The following is a 16538-nucleotide window of genomic DNA, read 5'->3' as shown; positions in this document are numbered from 1 at the left end:
ATATAATTTGCCCTTATATTTTTGGATAAATTATAATAAATTTTCTTAAATTATGATATATTTTCATTTTACATGCATGAACTTTAAAACTTAATAATTAATCATTTTAAAATATTATTTTATTATAATTAATTCTTTTTGTCAGGATTTTGTTAAGGGTTTACACAAACTCAAATCATATGTAAAACATATAACACATTTATTAAATTTTTGGAGCAATAATGCTTTTATCTGGTAATCTCATTTGCATTTTACCACTAACATAAGAGAGACAAAGTGTAAATGAGATCGTTAGATAAATGTATTATTATCTTAAAAAAATTAGTAAAGGGTTTTATTGTTCTAAAAAAATCAATAAGTGTGTAATGTGATTCATGCACAACCTGAATTCGTTTAAATCTCGAAACAAAATTCTAACAGAAGGTGTTAAGTGTAATAAGCTAATAGTTCGAGATAGTTATCTTTTGTGTTTTGAAATTCAGGAGGTTAAAGGCAACTGAGTCATAATTTAAGAGAATTTATTGTAATTGGCCCTTCTATTTTTGGTCTCAATATATAAGATTTATGTTATTTTAATCTTTAACATTTAATTATGCCAATTTAGTCTTTAACATATAAAATTTGTTTCAATTTAGTCCTCAAGCAAACTCCGTTAACATATGTTAAATGTGTAATTGTTTGGATTAAAATGACATACATAGCATTTTTGGCACTAAAACTATAATTTTTCAAGTGAGTTTCTACATTAATGTCACATTACATATTTGAGACTGAAAGTCTAATTTTTCAAGTGAGATTTGACAATTTTCTTTTATTTTTACGGTGTCTAGTGATAGAATTAGATTGATGAACTAAATTGAAAAGAATAACAAAAATTTGAATAGAAAAACCAAATTGAAATTGGATTTAAAATATATGAACTAAATTGTTCAAATTAAAATTACATAGTATAAAGGGTAAAAATGTAATTTATCCTATTGATGTTTGTCTCTTCTTAAGTAGTCAGAGTGTTTCTAAAACTAGATATGTGATTTTGACTCTTTCTTATCCTTGTGGCCCAGATCATTCTTAAGATATGTTCTTGGGCCCAAAGAGAAAGATAGAACATATGATGTTAAGGAACTGCAAACTAATACTGAAGTGGAGACATTTTAAATATGTCTTTGCAATAATGAAGGTGAGTGGAGAAAAATTTGATCACACTGATTGACGATGGTACGATGTAGATGAGCACAAAATTGGGATATTTAGTGGGAGGGTGCTCCAATATTTAAGTCTGCAATGAGAGCTTATGATGGCAAAGCCGGGGTGGACATGGGTCGGGTCGGGTCGGGTCGGGACATCGAGTAGTTTTTCAAGTCTAGTCTGGTCTGAGATTGGACCTATACTTTATTCTCAAATCTGTTTAAAAAATGAAGGATCTATTTTTCAAAATACACTTGTCGTTTATTTTTATTTTTTTGATTAGATTATGATTATCGAATAAACGTAATTTTTTATGCGGATAATATACGTAAAGGATTCAACAAAATAAATAATTTGGATTACTGAGATTCGAAACAGACTGAGTCTCACGAGCCTGGGCAAGACCTAATTCAATTCATAGACTAAAGGGAAGCTTGATCTATTTTAATACTATTTCAACATGATTTTCTCTTCCCACTATACATTTACTAGTTAAATAGATTTTTTTTTTTTTTTTTTCAAAGGTTTATATCTGGTGAGGATATATACGTTATGTTTTTTTCTTATCCTGAGACCAATTTTATTATTGCAATCACTTAAAAAACCTTTCTTTATTAGACTACTAAAAGATTTTTTAAAAAATGACATTGTGAAATTTCATGTCTAAGAGCATCTCCAATGGTAGTAGGTATTTTACCTATCTAAATATTACTATAAAGTATATATTTTATTTTGCCTATCAACTGTTTTATGTTTTTACTCCAACCATGCTCTTTATTTTACCTATTTATCTAAATACTATTAATTTTATAGAATGTCACGTCAACAACAAAGATGGAGGGAAATGATCCTAATGATTGAATACATTTTGCCTAGCGTTGAAGGCTAACTACATGTAGCTACTGAACATGAGTTGAGCCAAAATGCCTAATCATATGCCTAGTGCATTGAAATTGAAAAAAATGAATCACACTAGATATTTTAACTAACAAGTATTATATGGCTAATGCATTGGAGATGCTCTAATTCTACTAATTTACAAGCATCATATTGTGTAACAAAAAAAAAGTAATAATAATACCAAATTTGACTCAAAACTGGCAAACCCATCTATGCCAACTCAGCTCATCCCGAGAGAAGGTTTTTTTTAATCCAAATGGTCTAAGATCCAAAAAAAATTAATAATATGTATGTTCCAAAATGACATGTATACTATTAAAATAACAATGGAATAGTCAAAATTTGATATTTTGCAACAGCAATCTCAACTCAAATTATAATTTTCATATAGTCATTATAAGGGCTGGTTTGGCTTATCCTAAATAAGTCAAAAAGTCAAAAAGTTATTCCAAAATCCAAAAAGATATCACTATTCACCGAAAAAAAAAATTAAAAAATCAATTTTCTTCAAAAAAAAAAAAAAAAGTACACACCGAATTGATGTGTGTGCAGCTGCTGTGTGCGGCAGTGGAGAAAAAAGAAATGATTGGGTGTGGTTTTTACACACATCGTTGTTCATCCTATGGGGGTCATCACGGGTCCCGTTTTGATAATCTGAACCGTTCAATGTGTAGAAATGGTCGAGTACTATATGTCTGCAAAAAATCACATTGATCGGATATAGATAACTATATGATCAAATCATTTATGTACAACAAATGGATGGTGTTATAATTAATGATTGAAAAATAAATAGATCCGATCAGATAGTTATCGATATCCGATTAACGTGATTTTTTATAGGTACATAGTGTTCGACGAGTTACACACATTAAACGGTTCATATTATTAAAATGGGACCCGTGATGACCCCCACAGGCCAAACAAAACCGTCCAATGCTTTGTTCAAAAATTAGCCAATAATTTCCAACTCCAATTGAGTCTGCCGGTTGTACAGCCGGTTGTATGGCTGGGGCCCACTCCTCTCTTATCATCTCTTACACATTTTTTTTATACAATTTTTTAATACACATTTTTTCATAAAAAGTCAAAAAGTTAACCCAAACCTCCATATATTTTTTTTGTCTTTTTTAATCCAAAAAGACAAAAAGTGTACTTTTTTAGGACACCCCAAACTAGCCCTAAATATGATGAGTAGGAATTGCTCTCGGTTCTAATATCATGATCCATTAATGATATGATTGAATAGGTCAATTCAATTAAATTATGAAAGACGTTGCTTCTAAGGGAAAAAAATTGTATATTATTTGGATCTGCAACCCAGCTTTTAATAATGAAATCATATTATTCAGCAAGTCAAAAGGTAGACCATTCCAAAACAATATAAAATTATATTTGTTAAGCTTTCTATATTTATGTAATAAATTCATATGTATATTTAAGATTCATTATATTTTTTAAAATAATCAATGAACAATACCATTAATAAAAAAATAAAAAAATAATAAAAAAAGAGTCATGTAAGAGGCAAGTTTCAGGAAAAAAATTTAATAGGACATAACGGTCCTCCAAAATGCAGAAAAGAAGGGTATAGAAGATGTTTAGTAAACTTACTCACCTTTCAGTGGCCTAGAATTATTATTATTATTATTATTTTGTTGATATTGTTTATTCCAACAAAGCACTGGTATTTTACTTTAAATCCCAATTTATATTGGGAATGCCTTTTTGACAATATAGGCACACATAATTGCATCAATAAACAAGAAAATACATTTGATGTTTTCATTGACATGAACTTGATAAATTTGAATGTTCATTTAATTTAGACAAATTGCGCAAAATAAGAGAGTGATTCAAACCTCATAAATAGAACTCTACATCTCCTAGGCTGAAGATGCTCTCTCCCCTAAATTCCTGTCATCATGTCGCAATCCATTATAATCATTAGATCATGTGAGAATTTTAATGTGTAAAAATTTCAAAACATATCCAATGATTATAAATGAATTAGGACAGGAAGTAAAGATATTTGGGGACAGAGGATCTCTAACCCCTCTCTTGAGGTACTCAAAGGTGAATTGACCGCTTCTCAGGATATTTGAGTCGATGCAACAAAGTTGTGTTGGTGTCCAGGTAATAGAGGAGCAACACCATCACCACTGAGGTAGCAAACATGGGTATAGGCCCAAAAAACCATAGCAACATATTAATGGCAAAATAGAGAGCTCTAAGCCCAAGTGACCAAAAATCACCACCCCTTGTGACTGCCAATTCCACATATTTCACAGGTATGTTGCTATCTGGAGCACTCAGAAGGTAGTTTGAATGGATAAAACACCTTGCTGATTGAATGAAACATGAAAATGCCAAGATGAAGCATATCAAGAGGCTTATATACTTGATAGACATGGTGGATGATCTTGTGTCACCATAGATCAACTGACTTTGGAAGATGCTTGAGTTGTTTGCGATCCATGCGCCGATGAGAGAGCTCAGAGTCAGAGAGACTGATGCGAGGAAAGTTGCCGCGTTTGTGTTGGATCCAAGCACGGTTAGAGCATTATCCTTCTTTGGCATCTGCAAAAATAACCCAATTCATGTTAAATCAACTTAAAAATGTTTTCTGCATTTTCTGACGTTTAGAATAATAGAAAATATTTTTCGTGATCAAAAGGAGGAGGAGGAGGAGATTGTCTTGCCTTGATGACTTTATCAACCCAATCTTTCTTGTCATTGTACTCAAAGTCAAAGATTGTGGTGTTAGGGCAATGGAGGTACTTGTGGAGAATGTAGAGATGGTACCCAAACATGAGGAGCAACCCACTTGGTACTAACACCAAATCAAGGTACTCCTTTTGGAAAATCATATTTGGGCTTTTCTCTTCTTTGATTGCTAACTCATTACAGTGGAAGAGTTGCTGATCATGAAATCCACTTTTATACTTTTATGATCATGAAATCCCCATTTGGAAGCGAAGTGCATGTCGGTTGTGATTTATTCAAAACAACCGTTGACTTGGAGAGGGAGATGCAGAGACAACTTGCACCCTTCAAATTCCCAATTCATAGAACTATAAATATTTAATTACAATTTGTTGCTTGAATAGAATAAGCAAACAAAAATTATATGGAAAATTTATGTCACTTGATACTGTTTATAATTTATTTACTTATTTTTTTATAAAAATATTAGACACATGTTTATATTTAATTTTGATAAAAATAAGAATTAAAATTATGTTTGGTATATATGTATTTTGAAAAAGAGTGATGGGTAGTAGGGATGTACACGGTCCGGATTGGTTCGGTTCTTAAAAAATTCAAGAACCGAACCAATCCTAACGGTTCTGTGATTTGAGAACCAGACCAGACCGTTACACTTGTAAAACTGGACCAGAACCAAATCGAAAAAACGGTTCGGTTTCGGTTTGGTTTACGGTTCCAAAAATTTCTATTTACAAAAACAAATTGTTAATATTAGCAAAATAATTACTCAAACTAATTACATTTAACTCATGATAAAAACTAATAATATTAAGGCATTACTTAATATTACATATCTATATCATCCTAATATCATTAAAATTATAAAAAACCAATTAATAAAAATAAAACTTGATATTATATATATATATCTTTTAAAATTCGGTTCGGTTCGGTTCGAACCGCGATTTTTTCATAAAATCCATTAACCGAACCGTTTTTACGGTTCTCATATTTCTTAATCCGAAACCGAACCAATTCTTAATAGAACCGAACCAAACCGTACGATTCCGTCTGGTTCGGTCCGGATTACCGGTTTGAACGGATTTTTGAACAGCCCTAATGGGTAGTGACTTGGTTGGAGGTGATTTCTAGTGAGAGGTGGAAGTCAAAAGTGATTGTGTTAGAGATGGTTGATGGTGGCCAAAGATGATTGTTGCCATCAAGAGATGGTTGGTAGTGTCTGAGAGTGATTACAAGCGACTAGAAAACAATGGTTGGCTATAGTAGCCAAATGTGGGGAGTGGTTGATGTAGTGAGAGATGAAGAAATTATGAATTTTTTTTTTTTTTGAAAAAAAAAATTAAGGTGAAATAAGATTCTTCTTTTTATTTCAATAATTTAATAAATTTGTAATTTTTTTTTTTAATGAAAATAGACAACAAATGAGTTTTGTTTACCATATACAATTTTTTTTCAAGAAATACAATATGCCATTTTTTCATGAAAATGTGTATGCTTTAAGAGATGATGTGGCAATTAGACTTTGAACCCAGTTTTCAATTGACAACAGAGACATACCAACAATAGAGGTGTGTGAAGTGGGAACATGACTCATTTTATGACTTGGAAAGATAGATTAATGCTTTTTGATGATGAATATGAAAAGTCAACATCAATTAGGCAGTGTTACGAACAGCTAATACTATTCCTATTGCCAAATTAGCGACTTCACAGAAAAGCTATGTTCCAGAAAATTGTTCAAAAAATTGTCATGAATTTTGAATTACGTGAACATATGATGTTAAGGAACTGCAAACTAATACTGAAGTGGAGACATTTTAAATATGTCTTTGCAATAATGAAGGTGAGTGGAGAAAAATTTGGTCACACTGATTGACGATGGTACTATGTAGATGAGCACAAAATTGGGATATTTAGTGGGTACTCCAATATTTAAGTCTTCAATGAGAGCTTATGATGGCAAAACAGGGGTGGACATGGGTCGGGTCGGGTCGGGACATCGAGTAGTTTTTCAAGCCTAGTCTGATCTGAGATTGGACCTATACTTTATTCTCAAATCTGTTTAAAAAATGAAGGATATATTTTTCAAAATACACTTGTCGTTTATTTTTATTTTTTTGATTAGATTATGATTATCGAATAAACGTAATTTTTTATGCGGATAATATACGTAAAGGATTCGACAAAATAAATAATTTGGATTACTGAGATTCGAAACAGACTGAGTCCCACGAGCCTAGGCAACACCTAATCCAAATCATAGACCAAAGGGAAGCTTGATCTATTTTAATACTATTTCAACATGATTTTCTCTTCCCACTATACATTTACTAGTTAAATAGATTTTTTTTTTTTTTTTCAAAGGTTTATATCTGGTGAGGATATATACGTTCTGTTTTTTTCTTATCCTGAGACCAATTTTATTATTGCAATCACTTAAGCTCTGTCTGGGAAGAAAAAAGTCAGGCTTTTTTTGGCTAAAATAGTCACAAAAAACAAAACATCAAATCCAACCCATAATCATTACAATAGCCAAATAAGTCAAAAAGCTAAAAAGTCAACCCACTTCCCAAACGGAGGCTTAAAAAACCTTTCTTTATTAGACTACTAAAAGATTTTTTAAAAAATGACATTGTGAAATTTCATGTCTAATTCTACTAATTTACAAGCATCATATTGTGTAACCAAAAAAAAAAGTAATAATAATACCAAATTTGACTCAAAACTGGCAAACCCATCTATGCCAACTCAGCTCATCCCGAGAGAAGGTTTTTTTTAATCCAAATGGTCTAAATTTGAAACATCAAACAGATCAAAAAAAATTAATAATATGTGTTAACATATAATATACCTCACAGTGCTTGTAGCTGTAAAGTCGTAGCTCCCCACTACCACAGGCTGTTTGTAGCTGTAAAGTAGCTCCTCACTACCACACACTTTCACTTTCAGCAGCTTTGATATTATTGCAATGTATTGCCTTATGCTTTCGAGTGGCATTGTCTCATTCTCCTCTCTATAAAGAGAGAGAGAGCTCACTCTCTTGTACATACAGAAAACTCAATAACATACATTGATATACAAATCCTTCATTTCAGTCTCTCTCTCCTTTCTCTCCCTCTCTACCAATCTTTCATGGTATCAGAGCACAGAAATACAATTCTGGCATTCTTCAACTTTGGTGCTTAGTCCCGTACACAGTGGAACTACACCAAACAGCTCGGAATCTCCTTACGATTCCAACAGCACCAAGCCCATCACCAGAAAAGCTCTCACGCGCTCTCACGCGCCGCTCCTTTGCTCGGCGCGACTCTGCTTCCGTTGCCACGCTCACACGCGCCTTCACGCGCCTTCCATCCTGCACTTTCTTGCGCCGCACCTGCTACCGTGCACCCGCGTGCGCCATCCTTCTACCGTGAGCCACGCGTGCGCCGTTCCGCTATCGTGCACCCGCATGCGCCATTCTACTACTATACGCCGCACGCCGTCTCTGCTATCGTGCGCCGCACGCCCTCTCTGCTAACGTGCGCCGCTGACATCACTTCCATCCTGCTGACACCATCTCTACACAGCCCACCTTTCCTAGCTATTTTCGACCTTCCGGACTCACTGGTACACTCTGTTTTACCTAATTTTGCTCCTACAGGTCTATCCCTATCAATTTAGCCTTACTCAACTATTATTATGGATCGTCATGATGCCTCCCATCCCATTTCCGTTATTTTGAATGGTTCCAACTATGTTTTATGGGCCCAAGCCATGTCTTCCTTCCTCAAAGGAAAGAAGCTCTGGCGAATTATCACCGGAGACATGACCCAACCGGTAAAAGACACTGCTGAAAGTGCTATTTCTCCTGCAACTCCTACATATGAAGATCGCCTTGAGGAATGGGACAGTAAAAATTACCAAATCATTACCTGGTTTCGAAATACTTCTGTTACCTCTATCAGTCTTCAGTTTGGTCGCTTACAGCTTGACTCTGTCACTACTCCTGCAAAAGACATCTGGGATTTCTTGAAAGAACGATACCAGACTACTGGTCTTGCTCATCAATATCAACTTCAGAGCCAACTTCATCGGATGCGCCAAGAATCTAGTCAGTCCATCAATGACTTCCTTTCTCAAATGTACTCCGTTTGGGACCAGCTTGCTCTTTCCGAACCAACTTGTCCTCACCGAGAAGATGCTGTTTTATTTACTGCTTATCGTAATCAGCAAAGGTTGGTGCACTTTCACATGGCTCTCACTTCATCCTTTGAGCCCGTACATGTCTCTCTTCTTCATCGCCATCCCTTGCCCACTCTGGAACAAGCTATTTCTGAGTTGCTATTAAAAGAGACTCGTCTTGGTACTCTCCAAACTCATCATGTGGACTCTGTTCTTGCCACTCCCCCGTACCGGCCATCATTCACCCAGCGGACCACTGCCTGCCTCTATTGTCAGAATCGGGGCCTTCCTTCAACACATCTCCTGGTCAATTGCCCGGTCAGAACCTGCCTATACTGCAACAAACTTAGTCCTGGTCATCTGCAACAGGATTGTTTTCGCAATCCATCCCGCTCATCCTCCAACAGCCACTCTTCTCGCGGTGGTTCTCCTCGGGGGAGCTTTCATCGTTCCAAGAATCAGTCTCATTCTGGGAATCAGTCTCATCACACTACCACTGCTGCTGCTGCCGCTGAGGGTTCTTCTGAGTCTCTTGCTCCGTCTACCCCTCTCTTTTCTGCAACGGATGTCGAGGCCATGTTCAAACACCTTCTCTCCCCTTCTGGTACACCTCCTCATACTGCTTTGTCTGTAACTCCAGGTAACTCTTCTTGGTATTTTGACTCTGCCTGTTGTAATCATATGACCTCCAGTTCAACTATATTTTCTTCCATCTCTTCCTCTCCTCATATTCCCTCCATTCAAACTGCTGATGGTTCTCTCATGACTGTCCGTCATATTGGTACTGTTTCCACATCTTCTTTAACTTTACCTCAAGTTTATCATATCCCTGCTTTCACTTTAAACCTTATCTCTATTGGTCAATTATGTGAACTTGGTCTAACTGTCACCTTTTCTGCTACTCATTGTTTGGTGCAGGACCCTCAGACGGGGCAAACTATTGGGATCGGCCGTAAGCACGGACGTCTCTATGAGCTCATTCACCTTCATGTTCCTGACTCTCCTCAGATCCCTGCTCCTGCATCTGCTTCCTCATTATCACCTTTTCATCTTTGGCATTGTCGCTTAGGGCATATTTCTATTAATCGCTTAAAGTCTTTGGCTTCTAGTAGACAATTGGGTCATGTAATTCCAGATACTTTCGATTGTATACCCTGTCAACTTGCCAAACAACCTGCTTTATCATTCAATAAAAGTACTTCCGTTTCCTGTGCACCTTTTGATCTTATACATTCGGATATTTGGGGCCCTTCCCCTACTACTACTATGGGGGGATCTCGTTATTTTGTTGTTTTTATTGATGATTTTTCATGGTTTACTTGGATTTTTCTCATGAAAACTCGGTCTGAACTCAAAACCCTTTATTATCGATTTGCCCAAATGATCCACACCCAATTTTCCAAAAACATCAAACTTTTTCGCTCGGACAATGCTATGGAATATCGGGATTCAGATTTCCTTTCTTTTCTTCAGAGTCATGGTACACTGCCTCATCGTTCCTGTGCTGGCACGTCCCAGCAAAATGGCCGTGCTGAACGGAAGCATAGGCATATTCTTGACACTACTTGAGCTCTCCTTCTCTCTTCTTCCTACCCTGAAAGCTTTTGGGGGGAAGCTGCCCTCACTGCTGTCTACACTATCAATTGTGCTCCTTCCCCTGTCATCCATAATCAAACTCCCTTTGAACGTCTGCATGGCACTCCCCCTCCCTATACTAATCTTCGGGTTTTTGGCTCTGCCTGCTTTGTTCTCCTTCAATCTCATGAACGCACCAAGCTTGAACCTCGTTCTCGTCTTTGTTGCTTTCTTGGGTATGGAATTGAACATAAAGGTTTTCGCTGTTGGGACCCTCTCTCTAAACGCCTTCGTATCTCCCGCCATGTCGTTTTTTGGGAGACCATATGTTTTCCTCCCTATCCTCCTTTCACTTACCTGCACTTTCCACTAATGTACTGTTTACTAATCCTTCCATCGATCTCTTCTCTGATGATTTTGATACAGGTTCCTCCTTCATTGAGACGCCCTTGCTCACTCCTGCTCCCGACCAGACTGCTCTCCCTGAAGGTCCACCTCTCCCCGCACCACCTTCTTCTCCACCGGTTCTTCCTCCCACCGATCCACCTACGGGTCGACCACACCGGGTAACTCAACCTCCTATCCACCTTCGTGATTATATTGTTGGGTCTGCTGCCTTTTCTACTTATGAACCTACCTCCTATCGTGAGGCTTGTACTAATCCTCTTTGGCAGCAAGCTATGACTGATGAACTTCAGGCTTTGGACAAAACTCATACTTGGGATCTTGTTGATCTTCCTCCTGGCAAAACTGCGATTGGCTGCAAATGGGTTTACAAAATCAAGACTCATTCTGATGGCTCTATTGAACGCTACAAAGCTCGTCTTGTTGCCAAAGGTTTCAACCAGGAATATGGGATTGATTATGAGGAAACCTTCTCCCCTGTTGCTCGGCTTACCTCTGTTCGCAGTTTACTGGCAGTTGCTGCTGCTCGCCACTGGGAGCTCTTTCAAATGGATGTCAAAAATGCCTTCCTCAATGGTAATCTTCTTGAGGAGGTCTACATGCAACCTCCACCTGGGTCTACTTTTCCCCCTCATAAGGTTTGCAAACTACAGCGTGCCCTCTATGACCTCAAGCAAGCACCCCGCGCTTGGTTTGCTAAGTTCAGTTCTACCATTCATGACTTTGGGTTCACCTCTAGCTCCTATGACTCTGCTCTTTTTATACGGACTACTCCTCATGGTACCACTCTTCTCCTTCTGTATGTGGATGATATGATTATCACTGGTAATGATGCAGCTGGTATTCTTCACGTCAAACGTTTTCTCCACCGTCAGTTTGAGATGAAGGACCTTGGTACTCTTAACTACTTTTTAGGCCTTGAAGTCTCTCATGATTCTACTGCCTCTTATTTATCTCAGGCCAAATATGCATCCGATCTTCTGGCTCGTACTGGTCTTACTGATTGCAAAACTACATCTACTCCAGTTGATCCTCAGATTCGTCTCACTCCTCTCGATAGGGCTCTCCTCACTGATGCTACTCTTTATCGCCAGCTCGTCGGTAGTCTTGTCTATCTCACAGTGACTCGTCCTGACATTGCCTATGCTGTTCACATTGTTAGTCAGTACATGTCGGCTCCTCACACTCCCCACTATACTGCTCTACTCCACATCCTTCGATACCTCAAAGGCACCCTGTTCCATGGCCTTCACTACTCTGCTTCCTCCTCTCTTGAACTGCGTGCCTTTTCTGATGCTGATTGGGCTGGGGATCCTACGGATCGACGCTCTACCACGGGATTCTATTTCTTCTTAGGGGATTCTCTTCTTACTTGGCGTAGCAAGAAACAATCCCTCACTGCCCGTTCTAGCACCGAAGCTGAATACCAAGCTCTTGCTGATACTACTCAGGAACTTCTCTGGCTTCGCTGGCTCCTCACTGATCTGGGTGTTTCCTCTTCTGGCGCTACCCCTCTTTATTGTGACAATCAGAGTGCCATTCAGATTGCTCGCAATGATGTTTTTCATGATCGCACAAAGCATATTGAGATTGATTGTCATTTCATTCGACAGCATGTTACACGTGGTACTGTTCATCTTCTCCCTATTGTTTCTGTCGATCAACCTGCCGATATTTTCACCAAGGCTCATCCTCCTGGGCGCTTCCGTGATCTTGTTTCCAAACTCAACTTGGTCGATGCGTCCCTCCTTGAGTTTGCGGGGGGCTGTTAACATATAATATACCTCACAGTGCTTGTAGCTGTAAAGTCGTAGCTCCCCACTACCACAGGCTGTTTGTAGCTCCTCACTACCACACACTTTCACTTTCAGCAGCTTTGATATTATTGTAATGTATTGCCTTATGCTTTCGAGTGGCATTGTCTCATTCTCCTCTCTATAAAGAGAGAGAGCTCACTCTCTTGTACATACAGAAAACTCAATAACATACATTGATATACAAATCCTTCATTTCAGTCTCTCTCTCCTTTCTCTCCCTCTCTACCAATCTTTCAATATGTATGTTCCAAAATGACATGTATACTATTAAAATAACAATGGAATAGTCAAAATTTGATATTTTGCAACAGCAATCTCAACTCAAATTATAATTTTCATATAGTCATTATAAATATGATGAGTAGGAATTGCTCTCGGTTCTCATATCATGATCCATTAATGATATGATTGAATAGGTCAATTAAATTAAATTATGAAAGACGTTGCTTCTAAGGGAAAAAAATTGTATATTATTTGGATCTGCAACCCAGCTTTTAATAATGAAATCATATTATTCAGCAAGTCAAAAGTTAGACCATTCCAAAACAATATAAAATTATATTTGTTAAGCTTTCTATATTTATGTAATAAATTCATATGTATATTTAAGATTCATTATATTTTTTTAAATAATCAATGAGCAATACCATTATAAAAAAAAATTTAAAAAAAAAGGTCATGTAAGAGGCAAGTTTCTGGAAAAAAATTTAATTGGGAGATACATAACAGTCCTCCAAAATGCAGAAAAGAAGGGTATAGAAGATGATGGTAAACTTCCTCACCTTTCAGTGGCCTAGAATTATTATTATTATTATTTTGTTGATATTGTTTATTCCAACAAAGCACTGGTATTTTACTTTAAATCCCAATTTATATTGGGAATGCCTTTTTGACAATATAGGCACACATAATTGCATCAATAAACAAGAAAATACATTTGATGTTTTCATTGACATGAACTTGATAAATTTGAATGTTCATTTAATTTAGACAAATTGAGCAAAATAAGAGAGTGATTCAAACCTCATAAATAGAACTCTACATCTCCTAGGCTGGAGATGCTCTCCTCTAAATTCCTGTCATCATGTCGCAATCCATTATAATCATTAGATCATGTGAGAATTTTAATGTGTAAAAATCTCAAAACATATCCAATGATTATAAATGAATTGGGACAGAAAGTAAAGATATTTGGGGACAGAGGATCTCTAACCCCTCTCTTGAGGTACTCAAAGGTGAATTGACCGCTTCTCAGGATATTTGAGTCGATGCAACAAAGTTGTGTTGGTGTCCAGGTAATAGAGGAGCAACACCATCACCACTGAGGTAGCAAACATGGGTATAGGCCCAAAAAACCATAGCAACATATTAATGGCAAAATAGAGAGCTCTAAGCCCAAGTGACCAAAAATCACCACCCCTTGTGACTGCCAATTCCACATATTTCACAGGTATGTTGCTATCTGGAGCACTCAGAAGGTAGTTTGAATGGATAAAACACCTTGCTGATTGAATGAAACATGAAAATGCCAAGATGAAGCATATCAAGAGGCTTATATACTTGATAGACATGGTGGATGATCTTGTGTCACCATAGATCAACTGACTTTGGAAGATGCTTGAGTTGTTTGCGATCCATGCGCCGATGAGAGAGCTCAGAGTCAGAGAGACTGATGCGAGGAAAGTTGCCGCGTTTGTGTTGGATCCAAGCACGGTTAGAGCATTATCCTTCTTTGGCATCTGCAAAAATAACCCAATTCATGTTAAATCAACTTAAAAATGTTTTCTGCATTTTCTGACGTTTAGAATAATAGAAAATATTTTTCGTGATCAAAAGGAGGAGGAGGAGATTGTCTTGCCTTGATGACTTTATCAACCCAATCTTTCTTGTCATTGTACTCAAAGTCAAAGATTGTGGTGTTAGGGCAATGGAGGTACTTGTGGAGAATGTAGAGATGGTACCCAAACATGAGGAGCAACCCACTTGGTACTAACACCAAATCAAGGTACTCCTTTTGGAAAATCATGTTTGGGCTTTTCTCTTCTTTGATTGCTAACTCATTACAGTGGAAGAGTTGCTGATCATGAAATCCACTTTTATACTTTTATGATCATGAAATCCGCATTTGGAAGCGAAGTGCATGTCGGTTGTGATTTATTCAAAACAACCGTTGACTTGCAGAGGGAGATGCAGAGACAACTTGCACCCTTCAAATTCCCAATTCATATGGGGCCACTAGTGGGAACTATAAATATTTAATTACAATTTGTTGCTTGAATAGAATAAGCAAACAAAAATTATATAGAAAATTTATGTCACTTGATACTGTTTATAATTTATTTACTTATTTTTTTATAAAAATATTAGACACATATTTATATTTAATTTTGATAAAAATAAGAATTAAAATTATGTTTGGTATATATGTATTTTGAAAATGAGTGATAGGTAGTGACTTGGTTGGAGGTGATTTCTAGTGAGAGGTGGAAGTCAAAAGTGATTGTCAATGGTTAGAGATGGTTGATGGTGGCCAAAGATGATTGTTGCCATCAAGAGATGGTTAGTAGTGTCTGAGAGTGATTACAAGCGACTAGAAAACAATGGTTGGCTATAGTAGCCAAATGTGGGGAGTGGTTGATGTAGTGAGAGATGAAGAAATTAAGAATTTTTTTTTTTTTGAAAAAAAAAAATAAAGGTGAAATAAGATTCTTCTTTTTATTACAATAATTTAATAAATTTGTAATTTTTTTTTTTAATGAAAATAGACAACAAACGAGTTTGTTTACCATATACAATTTTTTTTCAAGAAATACAGTATGCCATTTTTTCATGAAAATGTGTATGCTCTAAGGGATGATGTGGCAATTAGACTTTGAGCCCAGTTTTCAATTGACAACAGAGACATACCAACAATAGAGGTGTGTGAAGTGGGAACATGACTCATTTTATGACTTGGAAAGATAGATTAATGCTTTTTGATGATGAATATGAAAAGTCACTTAGTCAATACCAACAGATAGATCTGTGGAGGGAGGTAGGGTTTTGCTTTCGCCTTCAGTACACCTGCTTGGTCGTCCTCGCACTCCAATCTCACCTCTCAAGCCCTACTCTCAGTCGAAGACCTTCTCTTTCAGAAGCCATGGGATGAACTGAAGAAACAGTCCTGGCTTCCACCCATCTGTTTCAACACCGCTCTCTCTAGCTCGCAACTTTTCTGTGTTGAATCCAAATCACAGAGAGAGACCACCACACAGTCTAGGCACCATTCACAGTGGAGTGGAAGCCTGCAGCTGGGTTTTGCTCGGTGGCTGGCATCACAGAGAGAGGAACAACACAGAAGTGCCCTTTACCTGTTCGACAAAATGCCCCAGTGAAACCTTGTCACTGTGCTGTAATAAGATGATTAAGGAGAAAGAGAAAGAGAAAGAGAAGGACAATGAGAGGGACAAAGAGGGTAGTAAGCTATCATTGAAGAAGGGCAAACTAGCCAAGAGCAAACTAGCCAAGAGTAAATCAAAAAGCAAATCTTCGACTAAGGTATCTTTGAAGGAGTTTGTAAATCAGGTGGATCAACTATCTACTGATGATATGCCTAATGTACTTCCCCGCCGGTCTACACGCATTCGAGGCCCCCCCAAATCTCTTTCACTTGGAGATTTTGTGGGACCGTGGCAAAGGCCCTCAAATGTAAACAAGAGGGGATTGAGAGACGTAGATTCAGAGGATAGCTCAATTGAGTGTGATTGTGATCTTGGTACAACA

The 16538-nt window shown here is 37.1% G+C and overlaps 1 long non-coding RNA gene and 1 other non-coding gene across 2 annotated transcripts; both read right to left on the bottom strand.

Moving 5' to 3' along the window:
* Positions 1-3844: 3844 nt before the first annotated feature.
* Positions 3845-5056, bottom strand: LOC114259627 (uncharacterized). Its single transcript, XR_014339600.1, has 3 exons — positions 4788-5056; positions 4140-4665; positions 3845-4002 (listed from the first exon to the last, which is right to left on the bottom strand). It is a non-coding gene; the product is annotated as an uncharacterized LOC114259627 (transcript).
* Positions 5057-13696: 8640 nt separating this feature from the next.
* Positions 13697-14995, bottom strand: LOC145798564 (uncharacterized). Its single transcript, XR_014339599.1, has 2 exons — positions 14635-14995; positions 13697-14515 (listed from the first exon to the last, which is right to left on the bottom strand). It is a non-coding gene; the product is annotated as an uncharacterized LOC145798564 (long non-coding RNA).
* Positions 14996-16538: the final 1543 nt, after the last annotated feature.

The sequence above is a fragment of the Camellia sinensis genome, chromosome 9 (assembly GCF_055761805.1).
Source record: "Camellia sinensis isolate YWXY chromosome 9, ASM5576180v1, whole genome shotgun sequence".
NCBI lineage: Eukaryota > Viridiplantae > Streptophyta > Magnoliopsida > Ericales > Theaceae > Camellia > Camellia sinensis.
This window is presented reverse-complemented; position numbering and strand designations above follow the sequence as displayed.